Below are 14,266 nucleotides of genomic sequence, written 5' to 3' on the forward strand. Positions count from 1 at the left end.
CTGCTGGAAACTTGGCAAGAGACAAGAGAAGTGATATTAGGGAACCCATGCTACATCCTGASAGGGGCCATAAAGTCCAAAGGTTGGACAGAATTGCCAGGAGCAGCCTGATAAACTAAGGAAGTGTGTGGCTCTGCAGAGAAACACTGCTGTGCCCGAGCATGCTACGTTCAAACCTCGAGAGCTGCGCCCCAGTGTCTCGCACGCTCCAAAGAACATGCTCTCCAGGGACCTCTTTTGCTGGCCTTTCCCAAATAGCCCCTTAGAAAAGGATTGTTTTAAGCCCCTTTCCAAAACCATCATGTGACCATTCACTGCACATGCCAGAATTTCACAGATCTTAAAAAAAAAAAAAAAAAAAAAAAAAAAAAAAATTGCTATTTGTTCAAATTAAGTTAAGGCAGCTTGTTAATTTGAATTTATAAAAAAAATCCAGTATAAAACCCCTTCTGAATTAGTATATTCAAGCCTTTCCAAAATCTGGCACCAGTAAAGAACTTGTCCTTAAAAATCTATCAGACTGTAACTAAGCCTGTAACTTGGCACGTGAAATAAATAAATCAATAGTCAGATCTTTCAAGAATGTTCAGTCAAACTTTCAAAAATACCTATTACGATATCTAGCAGTGAGGAGTTTTTCTTCAGGAGGAGGCTAGAGCAGCTACAGCTTCACATTAGCAAGAATATGGGACACAGCTCTTCCCTATCCCTGGGCTGTGGCCCACCACCCACTCAGTAATACTACCACAACTTTCCGCAAAGCCACACTGTAAAAGAGGAGCAGAAAACTTCTTTTCTGACTTTCAGAAAAAAATCCAACCAGAGCAAACAGGAGCAGCAGCGGGGCGGGGGGAGGAAAGAGGGCACGCATCGCTTGGAGCTCCTATTACCGCTGACCGCTCTCCCTTGCAAAGCCGTAAGGCGGCGGGTTTGGAGCCCAGGGCCCGGGAAGGGCGTCGCGGGGCGCAGCCCGCCGCCGAAGCGTGCTCCGCGTTACTCCCCGCGCGCTCCTTCACTACCCGGGGGGAGGAGGAGGACGACGACGACCCTGGCAGCGCTCCGAAACGCGCCGGCTTCCTCGAGAAGCAGCGGCGAACCCCGTGCGCGGCTCTCCGTGTAAGCGAGACGCCGGACGGGAGGGCTGCCCTCCCCGGGGAGCGGGGCACTGCCTTTTTAGGGCTGCAGCCAAGGCGCGCCGGGAAGCGCCGGAGCGGGAGCCCCGCGCCGCCGGCGGCCTCCGAGGCCGTATAAGGAGAAAGCCAGGTATTTCCCGGGGCCCGAGCAGGCGCTGCACCGCCGGAGCAGCGAGGCGCACGGCGAGGCCGGGCCCCCGGCACGGCACGGCCCGGCACGGCCCGCCGCGGCCGGCCCCCGAGCTAGGCCTTATTAGGAAGCAGAGAGGCTTAATTAATTAGAGGATCACTTTCGGATCTGCAAAACCAGATGGTTTGTGGGTGAACCGTACTTGATTTTAACGTGACATTTTAAGAGAGTCAAGGCAACATTTTGGAGCGCAAGTCTCCAGTGTCAGGCATCTTTTTAGCTACCTAAGCAGGAGGACAGATTTTCTGAGGTGATGAGCAACTGCAATGTCTAATGGCTTTAGCAGACGGGGCAGGACGCTCAGAGCCTCAGACACTGAGGCAGTTTGCTTAAGCAAGCTTTAGGAACACACACGATTAAGATTGCTCCCCAGCTGCTTAAAAAATAGGGCTGCTTAACAGAGGAGCAAAAAGATTTTAGTAACTTTGRGGTTAAATTAGATTAATCTTTGAGAACTGCCTGCCCTGCGATGCTGTGTAGAATAGTTAACAAAAAGCAGTAGATTTTAACCCAGAGGTATGCGAGTGGCTTGACAGTTTTGATTTGTATCTATTTTAAACAGACAGATGACAAGTGTCTGCTCCACATCACAAACTACTGCCATCATTAGTGCCTTCGGGTAATAATCCCAGCAGGGGAGACCAGAACTTTGATCAATCTTGCCACATCCCATTTGCAACACATTGGCAAGACAACATGGGCAAAGTACTAATTACTTATGGATAATCACAGGGCATCGGTTTCTAGAATTTCATACATAAGGCCCATCATGAGAAAGGAGAACACAGACATCACAGAGTTACATTAAACAAATGAAAAATATTTAGATGCACGATAAACTTTGCACAAGCTGAGATACTGTGTAGGTCTTACTGCAATTGTTGGTTGAGCTGGAATTACATTTCTGCAGCATCAAAGGAGCACTAGARTAAGACTACTTTCATAAAAGGAATACGAGTTTGGACACTAGTTTTCATACTGTAAATTTCACCTTTAAAATAACTTGCTTGCCAAAGCAGTTCAGCTGCCGGAAAGGGAGAAAAGGAGGCAAACTATTCCCCTAAAAGCAGTGATTGTGCTATGCTGCTCAGGTACATGAGGCTTCACTCCAGAACTGGGGTATGTTGGCTCATTAGGAGCAATTAAAAAAAAGAAAAAAGAAAAGCAGAGAGGATTAAAAAAAGCTTCCAAAAACAAAACATGCATATATACCACATGCATTTGTTTATGCAGCTGCAATGAGTGATGAAATCCATTTATGAGCTGAAGTCACAAGATTCGAAGCAGGTCTTTGTTTAATCTCAGTAAGTCATGACATTTCCCTACCACTTATAATAATGTGATTTGGATCAACATTTCCAAACTTATGCACCTGGTTATTAACAGTGATGACCAATTGCACTTCTCATCTGCTTCACTGGAGACTGGACGGTCTATTTCTGAACCACCACTTTGTTTAAGCATCCTAAACACAGATATAGGAATCTTGTTTGGTTTAAAAGATGCACGTGGTTTTTGAATTTAGGATATACTCTGCAACCCTTACTCAAATTGAGACTATGCAGCCCGCAAAGAGCATAAATAAAATCATTAGTGGCATGAATATTTACAGCACCAGCCCTTCTATAACCAGAAAGTCTTTCCAGATGGACGCCCTTATAAGACTTAAGAAAGTCTGCTGTACACAAAGCTTTCCTTCCAGCACGATGCTGTGACGTGGAAGAATAAAGTGAAGTAGAGAATGCACTGAGGAACAAAGGTAAGACAGTGTTCAGGAAAAAACTATTAAACACAAGTAACCATCAAGATGCATATACTTTGTGCGTTTATGAACTATACCAGGGTCTAGATGTATTATATTAGCTATAACAGTATAGGAATCAGTAACACTGCATATATATCAACAACATATTTTTAGCTTTGATTTCAGGAAAAACAGTATTTGCCGTTACTCATGTCATTGTACTTCTATTAGCTTCACAGGCACAGCTGTTGTTTTTGTGAGGATCAGATCAAAATTAAACGAATGTAGATTACTCTTAATATTGAGTGATTTTTTAGTATTTTTTTTTAAAAAACAGAAAGGGAAAAAAGATTAGACTTCTAATCTGACCAAAAAGTGAATCTGTAACACGAGAGCCAGGACATCCTAGACAGAAAGATGCTTAACCTTTAAGGTCTAAATAACGGTGTTGCTCTCTGCATCGATCTCTCTGTTCTGTTTTTCATGTTTAGCTCATCCATCTGTTGCTCTTCAGAATCCCAAATTAGGGAGGAAGAGAGGTGGATTTTACATGTCCTGAAGACCCTCAAATCAAGGTGGTAGAAGGAAAGAAGGAAAACACAAGGATCCTTCACCTAGAACAGTGTGCTCCAAGTTTCCTCTTGCTTATACTCCAAAAGGCCTGTTAGCTCAAGTACCTCAAGCAACATCACTGCAGTACAAGACAATTTCTTCAGCAGCTTGAACCCAGACTAGAAGGGGCTCTAAAAAGAGAAAAGCCAAATATTTTACATATAATCAAAGTCAATCTATCACCTAACTGGCACAAATAAGAGYGTATATTCCTGTACCTTGCATCTTTTATGATCCGTTTTTGTTTATGTAAGAAACAAATACCCACAGTCACTACTGTTTTTCCTAACGTGAAAAAAAACTCCTAAAATGATGATAAACACGAGACAGCCTGGGAAGCAGCAAAACTGTTAAGATGGAAAGGGGCGCCTCTTCTGTTATTTTCAGATGCATATGCATATTGGATCTATGTTTATGTTATGCACATTACATAGACTCGGCAAGAGAGCATGTTCTCAGTAGGACAGTATAAAGGCTTAATTGCCTTCCATTTTCTTAGGAAGGCTTTATCACTCAAGTAGAAGTCACGCAAGGTACACAGGTCGTATCACACAAGCACTTGTAATCTTACTGCCACATCAATTTACATAAGCCAGATTTTTCCATGGAAAAATAAATTTAGATGCAACCTTCCTCCCTAGCCTCTAAATGTCTACTGGAGTTATATCTTATATTCCTCTACTTCCAACATCCTGTTCAGTCACTTTGCTTTAATTTCTTGGGATCTAGTGTACCAGCATACCAGAGAGAAAGACTGCAACTACAAAAGTTGGAGTAATAGCTAAAAAAACAAGTATCAGTAGAAAATGTTATTTAATAAGCTAGTCCACATGAACTAAATCCAGCTGAAAACCTCTGAAAGGGCATGTTAGAAAATAACTGTGAGAATGTTAAGTAAACAGCTCCCTTACTGGTTTTGCTATTACCAGCTAAAACCTTTTTCCCCTTTCCACATTAGAGGAGAGTCCTAAAACCACATTTTGCATATTTTATTAGTTCAGACTTTTTCTAACACRGTTCCCAGGGCAGACCAAGTCTAATAAACTTAGAAAAATGAACCTAACATTGTTCTGAAATAACAGTATTAAAATCTGGTGGAGTGTGAACTACCAGGACTATCAATGTCTGCTCTTATTCCCAGATCTTTAATGGAAATCTAAACACTTTCAGTCCCAGAGAGTCACAATTTCTTGAACCTGAACTAGCATAAGATTTAGTAATCAGTATTACCCGTTTCATGCTAGTCTCTGACTAGTTTCATTACAGGGAAGAATTGCACTTTTGGAGAAAGAAAAACATTTTTGTGATTGCTTAAAAAAAATGTAGTTGAAAGTTTCTTGAAAGGTCAGAAAGCTGGGAGCTACCCTGCTAGAAACAGATTAGCAGGCAGAGAGTAGGCAAGGTGGTCAGAGGTGTATGGGAAGCATAATCCATCATATTGATAGCACCACTATGTATATGGTGCAATTATATCTTATCTTCCCAGCCCTGCAACCAAAATAAACCACAGAAGTGTTAGAGTCCAGTTCTGTTGTCTTTAAGTACACACCCCTTCGGGTGGTGACCTAGGATATACCATACATCTTTTATTTCATGTAAGACAAAAAAAAAATCAAAACAAATATAATCAGTATTTTTCCTTTTAGGACTCTCACCGAGACTTTGATGTGTTTTCCATAATCTTTTTTTCTTTTCAGTGATCACACTCAGGGGTTTCTCTGAGATTACAACGCTCCAGTTTTTATGTAACCTCTTCCATGCAGGCGCATTCCCAAGCTCCCAACACGGCAACTGTTGTAACAGTACACAGCAACACTACACCAAAGAATACCTTGTCCAAATGAAACCAAAAGGGAAATTTAGATGAGTACATTCTGCTTAGGTTGGAATTTTGGCTCAGACACAAGAGTTAACACTCCTCGCCTTGCAAAAACGAGCTCTGCTGGAGATACTGAAAATGAAAGTATCTTTAACTCAAATTTGTGACAAATCTAATCGCTTATATAGCATGTTTGTACACTCTGGGAAATTTTACCCATATATACACGTTCATGAAGGGGAAATCCCCGGTCCTACYGGAGTTAACAAGGGGTTTGCCATTTACTGAATAGACTCAAGATTCCACCGGTATGATTTAGGCCTATAGTATAAAACTAATTAAATTTCTAATTTCTATCTGGCTGCCTGCCCGTTTCTTTGTTTTGGAAGCAATTATTTACATTTACTAAGGAGAAGCAAGATAAAATGTAATATCCCCATTTACGCAGAGAATCCTTAAACAGATTACCACATCCTTTTTAATGTTACCTAAGAGGTGTAATAGTGCACTATAGTTCTAAACTTCTTCAGATGCACTATTAATAAAATGCTTAAACTTTAAATAGGCACTATGCAAAACCTGCCTAACTGGAACACCTATAAGATGCTATGTAAACAGCTGCCCTACATTTATGCTGCCAGTAGATTCATGAGGTTCTAGAGTTAATTTCCATTTAATCAACTAAAATTTACTGACAGCATCAGTATTTATTTCTGCTCTTCTCAGCTATGCTCCATCGAGTCACGCTGCATGGGGGAAGCAGGAGCTAAAACAAGACCTGGAAACATCTTCACATGGGAAGGTGCCATGCTAAGAAACCGCATATTGAGCCCAACAGTGAGCATATAAACAACATTAGAGGGAGTGTGCACACATGTACTCTCCATACAGGGGAGGAGAGGGCGGTAAAAGTCAAAGCCATTACAAGACAAATACAAATTAAGGACATTGTTTTTAATCTCCAGGATACTGAAACGTTTTTGAGAACTCCCAATGTTCGGGGGAAGAGGGAGGGAGAGAAAGGGAGGAGGGGCAGCAAGCTCTACTGAAATGTTTCTTATGGTTTGTATCCTCTTTAGGGGGAGGAGGGAGAGAGAAAAAAAAAAGCCATCCTACTAAAAGCAATGGAGGGTTTTGAAGCCAACAGAAAAGCACTTGCTTTACAAAAACTTTCAAAAAAGATAGCTTGTCCTTTGCTAATATTTCCCATTATGCCTCAGAAAGCATACCCTGGATATGCACTTCTCCAGACAGCTTCGCAAATGAAGTGATGTTTGATTCAAAAACTGCTGTGTATTTTTACCAGAGTGGCCATTGTCCCTTGCTTACAGATCTGTGAAAAACAAAGGAGGAGTCAGAGCCACACAGAAGATATAAGCATAACTATTAAATTCAGGGAATTTTCTACATTCCCCTTCCTTGCCCTGCAACCTTAACCCTTTAGTGAACATTGCCATATATATTTCCTTTCTTTGGCTGCCTGATGGGCCACCTGGAAAGCAGCAGCCTTCTATGAAGAAAACTTATATGCTCATTGAGAATTTCCTTAAAGCGAACCCTTGCCTTCCACTATCGTTTCCCAGAAAGGAATTTTGTTCCATCACCGCCCGTATCAACTCCGCGCGCAGCGCCGTGTTTACAGTACGTGCAGTGGCTCAGATCGGCTGGGCTGTTGCAATCCTGTTGCAATCCTGTGCAGAAAACAGACTGTTAACCCTGGCACGCTGCTCCCACGCCCTCCCCTTTTCACAGGCTTTACATTAACTCAGTGACACCCTGCTAGGCACAAGGTTTATTTACACAACACAAAGTCTTGAGACTAGCCTTTGTTTGACTGCAACGCTGACAAGCTTAGGAAGCATTACTGACTATAGTAAAGGTGTATTAAGAATCAGCTGAGGACCACATATGAATGAAATGTTTTGAAATCCGCTTGATTGAGGTTCCAGCTGCAGCATACTCTCTTTTAGCCAAAAGCCRTTGGGACAAATAAATGAAGCTCCTGACTGTAATGGGGACCACTGAATTCCACAAGGACTTCAACTTGGGATGCGCTGGTGACACCCTGAAGAGAAGCAGATCTCTCCTTCCCCAGCCATTCATTTTTTTTTCTTCCACTGGGGTAGATCTGAATGGGATATATTTCCCAATCCAGTTCACCTCATGGTTGTGTCAGCACAAGGGAGGGGACAGTGTGGGAGCAGGAAGAGGGCAGGACTGCCTCTTTCGTCAGCAGCACTGGCTGAAAGTACTTGCGGAACTACATTGCGCCGGCTTACATCTGGGAGGCAGGGGGGAAGCCACACACCACACGCTCCTTGGGTTTCTTAAAAGTTACTGCACACATAGCATTTAAAAATAAATGTATATGAGAAAATATGCAAGAAAGCTTATGTGCAGATTTACTGGGTGGAGGTGGCCAAGGGGGCCTCACCTCCCCACAACTAGCCATACCCAATCATATGAGGAAGGAACGGCTGGTGTACACATCCTCTTCCCCATGGGGCATCTAATGCAGAAGAGTTCCTGTTTCACAGGACATTTTGGTCGACAAGTATTGGAYGAGCATTAGGACTTTTTCCTACCTTCCAAGAAGCTATCTGTGGTTCTGGAGAAGAGTCAATCCCTGTGCCTCAGCTTCCTCTTCAGTGAAAGGGGCATATACTACTTCCTACCATACAATATTTTTGACATTAAGAACTGCGAATCATTGTCTCTTGCAGCAGAGATGCTAAATGTAAAGAAAAAAAAACTCGGAATAGAGCTGACCCATAACAGGAAGATATCTAGTCAAAATCTCAGGGAGTGATCAGAGCGTGAAAAATGGCATAAATCTAAGTGCCAGTATATACTCTGCACRGTCCTGGATCAGTTCCAAAACACGTTACAAGGCTGATGAACCAATAAAAATGTCAATGGTTGATATCCTAAAAGCAAATGGGGCCAATAACAAGTATTTTATACTAATAAGAACTTAAATAATCTGGTATCATCTTCTAGATGAGATTCCATTCCTTTTCTGTATCTTTTTCTTAAGACTATTTTTTGATTAATAAAATAAGTTCATAGCATTGGTATATCATCTTTTTCCATAGATCTTCCTACTTTGCTAGGACCTCAGTCTCATTATGCCCATTTTACAGGCAGGGAAACCGAGGCACAGAGAAGCAAAAGTGACTTAAGGTCATTAAGCAGGGAGGCAAAAGAAAAAAAAAAACAGAGTTCTATCTGTTCCCTCTTCCCCCCCCCCCAAAAAAAAAAGTGTAGAGAAAGTAAGATTAGTTCTTATTAAACTCACGAGGTGACATTGAAGAGGTAAACAACTTTTTTCCTTTACATTTAAGATAGCCAGGAGAATTTACAAAGAATACATAAACCTCACCCCACTACCACTACAGGGTTACATAGATACTTTCCAGATCAATAAACATGAAACAAACCACTGTTTTTATTAATATTTATATAATCATCCAGGACTGAAATTGGCTATCATTGAATTGACCTCAGATCTTTGACATAAATGCCTACTTGAAGCACCTGGCTGCAAGCATCCACACCCAAAACATCTTTGTCTGGACTTGCAGACTTGCCAGCCACATGCCTTTTCCTATACTGACTGTCAGAAACGCAATAGCTGGAAAGCATCAGCACAATAYGTGCTTATATAGAACAAGGCTACGTTGTACCATTAGCTCTTACAACACACGTGCTTAACTTCTCACATGACTTACCTGAGTCCACAGACCATTCTTAGCTGAACAGAAGCCTCAGAAAGTATGTTCAACATTACAACAGGTACCCAGACTTCTAAATACTGCAAAGTCATTTTTGAAATGTCTATTTGTGCTCCCTTAAAAAAAGTTGAATTTCAACGAGCAGGCATCCCAAACCTTAGGTCTTTGCTTATTGTCTTTTTATCCTAGATCTTTTTCTTGATCTCACCAACTCATTCCTAATAAAAAGGCATAACATTTGAATATGTTTTGCACATTCTCAACAGGCTGTGTAAATAGTCCTGYGAACTAACCAATGTGTCTGCCAAACGCACCACCTGTTGTTCATGGAGTACTTCCCCTAGCACACATGTGAACTGTGCTCCCCGAACCTATGGGGCAAAACAAGATCACAGGGAGGGATCAATACTGATTTTGGATAGAGTTTTCCTTCTCCATCTTCCTTGTAGGAGGAGAGAACATACAGACACTGCAGTGTATGCAACTCCCTACAATTATTTCTGGAAGAAAGGAAGCAACAGCAATTTTGAAAGTTTCAGTTAGCCTGCTCTTGTCCTGTGCAAACTCTATGGGGCCACTGTGGATGAGAACAGGACATCCCCATCCTGTATGGGGACAGGGATGGCTCCTGCAGTGAGAAGCAGCTAYGCAGTTGTGCCAGTATGTCAGCTGTGATCAAGGTTGTTTATTATTAACCACCTGGGAGTGAGGAAAAGTAGCAGTTTAGCAGCATCTTGTACAAACCTGAAGTCTCTAGCTGTGCTTGTGTTTTTAGGTATCATCTTACTTAGGCCTGCCCTTTTCTCCCTACAATGCCTKCCTTAGTTATTTGGCAACCCTTACTGCTCCCACACCATGACTCCAACACAGATGACTGTCATCCAGAGTGAATATTTCCATTTGAATTACATGAGCAGGCACTCTAAACTTCCCCACAGGCTCTGCCACTATAATCCCTGGGAAGGAGCAATCTGCAGGACCTACTTTCACTGCTCGATGCTTTCAGTTTATTGCTACTACTGGCAAAACCAAAACCATTATTCGAATTCAGACAGGTGCCCTTACATCTGTCAGCCACCAGCCACTAGTGATATTCAGTAACAGAAACTCATCGTCCACACCTAAGCCCRAACCCATAACATAGCTAAGGAAAGCTTGATTTCTCATCAGAAACACCTAAACKCTGTGGTGCTTTACACCAGCGTTTTTGGTCTCATGCAGACTTGTTTCCTTTGCTTCTCTTGTCACAGGCATTGCTTTRTTCCAGGTTGCCAGGAACCTACTGTTCCAACAGCTGCTAAGACCGAGTGAGGTATAAACTTTGACAGGATGCCAGATTGTTTATTAATTGAAAACCCAAGCATTTTGCATCGATTCTAAGACCATAATCAAAACAGTTATTTTATCAAGGGCCCTCAATAGTTAAACAGCTTCCGAGACTTACAGTCACAAATAGCAATCATAAAATCAATGTATTTTGTTGCAACTGTGTACTTTAATGTGTGTTTATGGGCACATCAGACTGTCAGAAAGCTAACTTGAGCTCCCTGCAGAGAAACTGCCTCTCAGTAATATCTGGGATCTTTGTCCTCAAACTCAGTATCTTTTCATYGGAGGTGCTCAGCTGCCTCCCCAGCACTCGGAGTTTATATTTTTCTGTTTGTACGTTATTTTTTTTTCATGCTGCCAGCTCACAAGGCTGAGCACAGCCGTCTGCTCGGCATATGCCACAGCCCCTCCAGTGCCTCCTTTAGAGCTCACCTTCAAACCCACTTCATTCTCTGGGCTCCCACTGTGGATCAACTGCTATTCTGCCAGCCTTGGTTGTGTGTAGAGGATTTTTCCAATTGGAATCTCCACAGGACAGGAACTTTGCCCAACTCTGTAGTTCTCAAAGCACTGGGTATGCTATGGTATAAAACAAAACAGAGACACATTAACAGTGTGACATTTAGATTTGTAACAGGCTAAAAAGCATGAGGAGCGAGGCCCCAGGGTCCCTTTCAGACTCATCTCTAAGCAATAAGGTTAACTTCTATTCAATCAATCTTCTGATCAGAAATGCGCAATATACACAATTCTCTCAATACCAAAAAATATAGTTCACTAATCATTAAAAAAAAAAGAAAAGAAAGATTTCTCAGCACTAGCAGTGACCATTTAAGTCTTCTATAAAGCTAGCTGGGAATAGGAAAAAATGACAGTGAGTAATCTAGTAAAATAACTATTGGAAAAACATAAGATCATTTTATCCATTTGCGAGGCAATCATATAAAATCTTTCATTCTGGGTTTCAATTGTGCAGACAGTATTCTTAAAAAAGGAAGAGAGATATTTTTAGTGGTTCATTCCTTACTTCTGCACTCTTTCTCTGTTTACAGTTAATGTTGCTGTCCTGCCCCAGAGGTAACCGAGCAAGTCTTGCAAAGTCTCCTAACTCCGCCTCACCTCCACCATTCACAATCTTGTCTCTAACCTACTCATTTTCCTCCATTCCACAAACAAGTAGTTTCAAAGAAATTCAGAGATTAATTAAAATGATTGGTGGGATGAGTAGGTGAGGGGGACAAGCTAAAGGGCTTGACAAGAAGATGAAAAGGACTAAATGCATATAGCTTGGTTATGCGATGACTAATTGAGGGTGGAGGAGATGGWCATGATACTCATTTACAAGTGCCAGTAGTTCTAAGGAGCCTTTTTCATGCACAGACTGAAGACTAGCTCAGGACTACTGTTCAGTCTTGTTTTGCAGATCTGGTTTTAATGTCCTTCACCTCCAGTTTAGGGCCCCTCTCTCCCTCTGGCCTATACATTCCTACCCCTCCCCTTGTATCCTCATTTTTTTTTTAAAATATTACACACACACACACACACACACACACACACACACACACACACACACACACCAGCTCAGCTTTTAGTCAGAGACAGTCCTTGGATCTCTACCTGGCTAAATGAGTCCTAGAGGGAGTAAAACGCAAGGCCACGGAGACATGAAGCTGGTAGTAGAGGATCTTTTAGCAGTGATGTAGACTTAGATGGATGAACAGACTGTAAAAATGTATGTTGAGGAAGTGGGGAGGACTTGGGAGCTGCAGCRCTAGATGTCCTGCAAATTATTTTTCTTCCACTCACCCCAAGGAAACTCTGCTATTTTTGCACTCTCACTCTCAACTTCATTTAGTATGTTCCAATATAAGATATAAAAGAAATACGCTTGCTCCTTCCCACTCTAAACTCCTGCATCTCTCAGTTTGGGGAACCTGTTATATARCAATTCCCCAAACAAGTAAAAAGCAGCATTGAGAAGATCCATTGATTCCCAGTCTCACTCACTTCATGCAGTAGTGAAACAGGAGAGCATGTCTGAAAGCATGGAGTGGGGGGGGGGGGGACAAGGGAGGGGAAGAGTTGTGTAAGTAATAAACATTGTGCAAATATCTCCAGTGAGGGGAAAAGACAGATATTATAATACATTTAAGTGTTTTTATTAAAAAAAAGCACTGCATGAGAACAATTTTTTTTCTTTCTGTTAGCACTGCTTGCTTTATGAAGAGTAGAAACTACCATTTTTTGYTTTTTAACAAGTGGTCAAGAAAAAAAGCCAAAAGCATTCATGTTATGATACTGAAACAAATAATCCATTTATTCCTGAACACCAAATATAACTTACATGGATGTGGTATGTATGAGAAATTTTAATTTGCCCCTGAAAAGCCATTTAATTATTCAGATTATCTGATTGCCTCAGTCAGTCTTGTACTGATTGATTAGACAACTTTATAAATCAAAGKCTACATTACTGCTGGTCAAAGCATCTGCCTCTCACATCAGAGATATATACCTAATTCCCAGTCCCTACCCACAGGTTAGTTTATTGATACATGTAAGTGGCTATGGTTTATAAATGGGTCAGTAAGTGTTCTTCCATTTTACTGAAGGTATATTTACTTAAGGACACCAGGAAAGGAGGAAAAAGTCCTAAAGTAATAGCTGTTTAATAAATCAGGAGCCTAGTCGCCAAAATTCCCAGCTCCTTGGCTGATGGCCACGAAGGATCACTGCCTCTATATTCACAGGGCCTACTTTTGTTTTGCGATCTGTGGCACTCAGCAAAGCTCAAATGGTAAACTTGGCACTTAGCCGAAATCTAAGCGGAGATTTCGGCCTTCAGCTAAGCACCTGGTGACCAGTCATTCCCGCATTAGACTCCAAGAGGTAGAAAACCCCCTTGGAACAAGCAGCAACGTCAGTTCGTCTTTGATTCCAGAGTCTTCCTGCTATGCACAGCCTTTACGACCAGCTTGACTGTCTGCTGCCAACCTGGACCGAACAACCCCTGAGTGAGTAGCAATTAGCCTAATGAGTGGACTGATGGGTGTCCCCCATAGCTACAGGCCTCAGCAGCAACACGTCCCTAGCAAACTGGAATGTCTAGTCCYGAAACTCCACCTTTGTAAAAGGAAGTAAAAAACTAAAATGGGTGGGGGAAAGGAAAAAAATTACTTAAGTGAGTACATCCATCCCAGTCCAACTGAAGCTAATGAAAAGCTTGCATTGCTATCGTTAGGGCTGAACTGGACCAACCATAAGGGAACAGTTTTTCAGATTAAGTTTTCGTGTAATATAGAGCAGTTAAACTATATCAGCCATGTTCCTGATTTTCTCTAAGTCTCTTTTGTCCTAGAAAGCAAAGTCCAGACTACAAAAACAAACTGAGACAGCTCTCTGATAAATTAAATATATCAACAACACAATGGAATGAACTTAATTAGCATTATTTGTCTATACAGAAAACTGATCAGAGGAAATCCGTGCAAATCATTTGCTATGTAACAGAAACAACAACAAAAAACTTTTCAGCTTAATTTAAAAGTCATTCATATTCCATAATAAAAACCTCCACAAAACAAGCTATTTAAAATTCCTGTCTTACCTTTCTCCAGAATTTCTTCCTTGCACAGACAAGCCCTTTATAAACAGCCAAACTGTACACCTACACAACACAGGGGCATCTTTTACGGTGTATCTCGG

The 14,266-nt window shown here is 41.7% G+C and overlaps 1 long non-coding RNA gene across 8 annotated transcripts in view; it reads right to left on the reverse strand.

The window, feature by feature from the left end:
- Positions 1–14,266, reverse strand: part of LOC146594060 (uncharacterized) — a 171,249-nt gene that overhangs the window by 127,367 nt on the left and 29,616 nt on the right. For all 8 annotated transcript variants that reach the window (XR_014896235.1, XR_014896233.1, XR_014896234.1 and 5 more), the window contains exon 2: positions 10,994–11,140. This is a non-coding gene — a long non-coding RNA (uncharacterized LOC146594060). The remainder of the gene's footprint in view (positions 1–10,993; positions 11,141–14,266) is intronic.

This window comes from Rhea americana, unplaced genomic scaffold (assembly GCF_003343005.1).
Source record: "Rhea americana isolate MKP2758 unplaced genomic scaffold, rheAme1 scaffold_27, whole genome shotgun sequence".
NCBI lineage: Eukaryota > Metazoa > Chordata > Aves > Rheiformes > Rheidae > Rhea > Rhea americana.